The sequence below is a fragment of the Crocodylus siamensis genome, chromosome 11 (assembly GCF_052110815.1).
Source record: "Crocodylus siamensis isolate JL-2025a chromosome 11, ASM5211081v1, whole genome shotgun sequence".
NCBI lineage: Eukaryota > Metazoa > Chordata > Crocodylia > Crocodylidae > Crocodylus > Crocodylus siamensis.
This window is the reverse complement of record NC_143405.1, coordinates 50,500,038-50,506,037: the sequence shown is the minus strand read 5'-3', so window position 1 is coordinate 50,506,037 and position 6,000 is coordinate 50,500,038. Positions and strand designations below refer to the sequence as shown.

At 41.7% G+C, this 6,000-nt stretch overlaps 1 long non-coding RNA gene across 1 annotated transcript in view; it reads right to left on the bottom strand.

Annotated features, from left to right (window-relative positions):
• Positions 1-1,718: 1,718 nt before the first annotated feature.
• The window catches only part of LOC149855858 (uncharacterized), a 186,740-nt gene continuing 182,458 nt past the window's right edge, over positions 1,719-6,000 (bottom strand). The window contains exons 3-4 of the long non-coding RNA XR_016438556.1: positions 4,383-4,522; positions 1,719-1,819 (exon numbers count right to left, since the gene is read on the bottom strand). This is a non-coding gene — a long non-coding RNA (uncharacterized LOC149855858). The remainder of the gene's footprint in view (positions 1,820-4,382; positions 4,523-6,000) is intronic.

Here is a 6,000-nt window from a genome sequence, read left to right as displayed (position 1 = left end):
ATAGTCCAGTTTAGATGTACAAGTTCACACAATGCATCACTTTTAGAACAAGTTTCTTTGTAAGCTGTTGACAGAAAATGTTTATAGCTCTATTATATTCAAGGAGAAAATGTGAAAGGATATAAAATGTATTTTTTTTCTTGTTTACTTGAAACTTTGTCCCTATTTTGCAAATATTTGTTCAGATTTTTAAATACTGTTACTTTCTGTTTTTCTGCATTTTTATGTTCCATGAACAGTATAAGAAGTTAGCATTAGAAAAGTTTGTGGAGTATTTTTTTAATTATTATTTGGAAAAACATTTGGAGAAATGTTAATTTTGAATTCTTGAATGCAAGAACCAGATTGTAATAGTTTTAGTCCTCCAGCTGAGGGAACAGAAAGGTAATGTGTTACTTTTGACTAATTGAGACAGCTTCCATTCTCAATCTTGAATACTTGCAACAATGTCCTTTTTTACAACCTGAACGCTGAGCACAGACTCTTTATGTGCATTTCACAAACAGAGAACAAATTAAACTCTTTAACTGAGGTACCTCCTATGATTTCCTCACCCAGAATTACAGGTCTTATTCACTGAAAGAGCTTTTCTATTTGCTTAAAGTTAAGTGCATGCCAAAGTTAAGCAAGATGCTAAAGTACTTTGATGAATAGAGACTTTTAGGCACCAGCTTAAGTTCTTTGCTTAAGTCAGACCGTAATTGATAGGTTACTTGTGATACAAACCATAGTGGCTGGAAATCTGGGTTTGGCACTATCTTTGAACCATTTACATGGGCTGGCAAGTTTAATATCAGTTATGACTTAGTTCTGATGACTGACTTAACCCCTTTTCACACAGATTCCTGGAAGCACCTTGATTTAATGACTCCTTCCCATTATACAGGCCTCTGCGCCCCCACATTAGTCCTTTCCTGTGTTGTGTTGGCTGGTGGCTTTCTTAGTCATAGTGTGACAGATTTGTTGATCTCATTGAATATTGATAAGAGAAAATGGCATGCTTTCTCTTTCTGTGTGAAGAAACTTGTCTATTTTTCCTGACATTGGAATTGACATGTTAGGCCTGCCAGGTGAATAAACTTTTGAGTGTCATAATAAGGCATCTTGATGGTTGCATGCCTCTGCAGGATAAGGTGCGATGGAAGTTCAAGCTTATTTGATAGTTTCCAGCAGCGGTAATTCTTTTTCAACCACCCATGTTGAATTGTGAATTGTCAGCGCAGGAGCTTTCTGTCAAACAAAAATGATGATGCTTACTGAAGTCATTGCTTGTCATGCTGCCCAAGCGTTGGTCTAATATACTAGGAATGAAGGGTCACGTGCTAAGTTCCCTTGCTCATACGAGAAGTCTGTATTCATGGCATTAGTCCCACTGATTTCAGGATCACTAGTATGAGGAAAAACCTTATACTTTTTCAAGTGAACTCAGTGACAAAACTCACATGGACTTCAGTGTCAAAGGACTCCACTCTAAGTGTGGCTTACAGACTTGCAAAGAAATAGAATCGGGCTCAGTCATCCCAGGATCAGGCTCTCCGTTTTCACTGAGTTCTTCTTTAGGCAAAATCCCTATTCAAGTTAGGAAGAGTTTTGCCTTTCTAAAGGAGAAGCTGGTGAAAACAGAACCTACCTTATAGCTGAAAGCACACGTCAGCCGGGAGAACCTCTGGTGATGGCAGCCTCAGCGTATGCACTTGTGAACAAACCGCACTTTTCCAGGGCTTTGATGCCACACAAATGCCTTCTGTGCGCTGTCCAACAAACACAAAGGATGCACCGGCTACTCTTAGAGCAATGGCAATGCCGTGATGACAACCTGCTGACATTTTTGGGGGGGGGGGGAAAGTGCTTTTACCACCCAAAAGACTAGAAATAGCACTGTGAAATATTTCTTTCTTCTGACAGAACATGTTGTTTTCTCATTATGCCTGTTGACATTTTTCAGCTTGACCTCAGCTAGGTATTTTGATTCGGAGTTCCTATTGAGTGGAACATTTAAACAATAACACTTTGAAGCATATTCACACTCGCTTTTGAAGTCCATTCAAGCTCTGCCCTGGGGTCAGCATGCTCATTCCAGCAATGAGGCATGGATCATCTGCTGTACAATTTCAAATCCCATCGGTCCTATACTGAAAGATATGAACATGTTTCATAACCCTCACTGAAAAACAGCCCGTCAGCTTGGTTGGGTTTGGGACTTATCGCTATAGCTCTAATATTGTCCCTCTGGAGGGTTTGTATATGGTAACCTCAGCTTGCTGGTTTTGAGGATTACAAAATAATGAGATAAATAATAAGAAGTGACATTATTTTATTAGAAATCTTTATTTTTCTAGCCTCCACTTACACCCTGTGGTTTCTGGAACTGAATTTTTGGCTTCTCCTGCTGATGCTCTGGTATTCCAAAACACTCTATTTCCTCTCTGTAGTACAATCTTGCTAGCACTAAAAATGATTAAGGATGGGCTGTTATGAATTAGTGGGTAAAAAAGCACATACAAAAGCGAATCAAGATGATGCCACATAAAGCCTGAGATTCTCAAAACTAGTTTTAGGATGTTGACATCCAGTGTATATTCACGTGGACTAGAGTCTGGTGTAAAACAACCCCAACACTTTAGGTGCTTTAAAAATCTCAGCCACAATGCATGTTGTTCATATATTTTATCCGTTGCTGTTTGATTTTAACTACATATTAGCAAATTGAATAATACAGGGCAAACTCAGATCCCTACACAGTGGTGGTTTCTTTAAGACTGCAAAGATAAAGGAAGAAATGGTCTCTTACCTCAGGAGACAGAACAAGAAGCAATGGTCTCAAGTTGCAGAAGAGAAGCAAGAGACGTTTAGGTTAGATATTAGGAAAAACTTTCTCGCTAGGAGGGTAGTAAAGCACTGGCACACATTACTCAGAGACGTGCTGGACTCTCCATCCTTGGAGGTTTTTAAGACCTGGCTAGACAAAGCCCTGGATGGGATGATCTAGTTAGGGATGGTCTTGCTTTAAGCAGGGGGTTGGACTAAACCAGTGGTTCTCAACCTTTTTTGTACCAGGACCCATTTGTAAACATTGATGGCCAGTCCCGACCCAGTACCCCTCACTCCCGACCCGCTGCCCCCCACTCTCAGCCCCCCCAGTGTGTGAGGCACAGGGGAGCCCAAGCTGCCCCTTGCAAGCTGGAACTCTGACAATCTGCAAGGGAAAAGCCGTGGTTTCCCATGTTTTTCTTCTTTAAAGGAGACTCCATTTTTAAAGTTTGTTCACAACCCTTTCACATATTCTTATGACCCACTTTTGGGTCATGACCCACAGGTTGAGAAATGTTGGATTAGATGACCTCCTGAATCATTTTCTATGATTCTATGATCTAAACATAGGCTGTACAATTCGAACAGATGCTACATCCTGCGGATTCAATCACCGCACTCCAGTTGGTGCTGGCCTTACCAGTTAAATCAAAATTAAACTGGATTACTTGGGGAGGTTAACACTGCAGGACCTCAAGGAGGATATGTTAACAAGTGTTTAAGGTAACACTAACCAAGAAGGTAGTGTTTGACAATTAAAAGAAGTAGATCATTCAAGGGGTTTCCTGAAAGAAGGCCTGAAGACAAAAGTTGGTGGAGGACACAAACAGGGCATGGACACAAGAGGCTGGGAGAAGTGTAGGACATGCAATGTAGGACATTTTCCCTTTGTAATCTCTGTCCTTTAGGTGTCTGCATGAAAACTGAACTCTCTTGAGAATCTGACAGTTGTGGGTGTTAAGCCCCAGACAGTAAAGCCCTGCGCTCTTAAGAACATAAGAAGTGCCATACGGGGTGCCTCTACATGTTCATTAATGTGCTGTAATTATGGTGCATTAAGTTTAGTACCTGTAATAACAGGTACTAAACTTAATGCGCCATAACTGGCGCTACCACGGATAAACGCTTTTTAAATGATATTAATGAGCATTACACTAAATCTGCTGAACATTAGTGCATTAGCGTGGTTTTTGCCAGTTGCGCCAGTGCACGGTAGAATCAGTCTGTACATCAAGCCTCTCATGTAGATGCACCCACTGAGCCAGACTAATAGTCCATCTAGCCCAATAGCCTGTCTCCAGCAGTGGCAAGGATGTACGCTTTAGAGGGAGAGCACTGAACTGGTTATATCTAGTGTGCGATTCATTAGTTTTGGGGAGCAAGGCCCTCAGAAGTTAAAGTTACAAATCCAAATGAGTGTCGCATTGAATAAAGCAGGGAAGCTGTATCACAGACCCATTATCAGGGTCCTGGAAAGCTATCCAAACAAGAAATCAGATTGAACAAAACAAGCAGCCCTCAAAATTGCTCCTGAATATTTCAGTCATGCACTAGAGATGGAGTATACTTACTTACAAAGAGGGAGACTTGTTTGGTGGGTCAATCAAAAATGAAGACTCAGGAGATGCAACTTCTACTCCCCGCTGTACCACTGTCTTGCCTGATATACCTGACAAACTCCTGTGACCTTTCTGTATTGACATTTCCCAGCCTGTCAAAAAAGAAAAAGGAATAATAATATATAGACTGCAAAAGGTATTGTGAGCATTAGTTAGGGGCCAAGTTTGGTTTCAGAAGCCATGCCATGGGGTGGGAGGAGATGCAGAGATGCTCCAAGGCATTCTGCCTACACACAGCTAAGGCAGGATACACTGCAAAGGGTGTGTATCCTTCCAGCTCCTGCTGGAAGGTGCTCTCGACCCCAGCACTAGCCTTCAGGTTTCAGGGCTAGATTTGAGCAATCATGCTTCACGTTGAAGCCTGCTCACATCCTGCTTATGAGACCCCAAAAGAGGATTATGGATACAAGGAAAACAACCCCTTTGTCTGAGGATAACTAACCGTGCTCATTAGCAGACTGGCAACAAGGCAAATTATGAAACAAATGAGAAAGGCCGATGGATTTGGACTTAAATCGAATATACCTGGAGTTTTCCTTCACACAGAAGTCCCTCTTTAAAGCTGAGAAAATCAGGTTAGTGACCTGAATCCAGGAATTCCAGTGCCAGCTCTGACATGAACTCTGCACCCGCTCTTGCTGCCATATTAAAGCCATGGACCCAAACTCCTGGAAGTCCATACAGCTCCAGTGAAGTCCATGGAGCTCTATCAGTCCACATCAGCCTAAGAGCTGGCTTTGCAACTATAGTGTTGGGCAAGTGGCTTTACTTTTGTGCCTCATTATTATTTGTTGTTCCTTTGGCTATAGCCATTAGGGACTAGGTACAAGGGAACCTTTGTGCTAAGTGCTATACAAACACAAAGGAAGAGGTGGTCCAAGACCAAAGAGTTTATACTCCAAGATGATCCAGCCGAAACTGGGATTATGTTTAGGCTGGGATCTGGGCTCAAGGCTGAATGTCGGCAACGTATGAGGTTCCAGTTCAATTTTGTACTGCAATTTTGTTTTGCACTGCAATTTTGTAGGTTGTTTCAGTCATGTTCCCACAAACCTGACATTTTGGCTGCATACAAACCACACTCACCTCTCCACACCAGAACCATTGTAGAAGTGAATGTTTTACTGTGGCCAGTTTAGTTCACAACTGAAGCAGTCCCCAGAATTACACAGGGTTTGGACCAGAAGGGTTTGTTCAGATTCATCCCTTTTTTCTAGCTCTATTCTGCCTCCTGTTAGTAAACATCTTGGGAACAGCCTCATTAGTTGCATGGGTGGCAAAATAAAGTCCAGTTCACCAGGGTATATACTTTCCAAAGAATTACCACAAGAATGTCTGAAACCTTATAAAGACTGTTAATGACTCTAAATCTTCAAAAGCCCTTTTTCCCCCCTCTTCCCTCCCCCACTTTGAGAAATAGGCGACTTGGAAATGGTTTAAAATACCACAATACCCATGGCAGGACATCAAGAAAGAAAAAAGGAGCAGGGTTTTAAAATACTTTGTGTAAGGCCCCCAAGTGCTTAACTCACTACTTAACCAGCTGGATTTCACCAAATGACAATCAGAT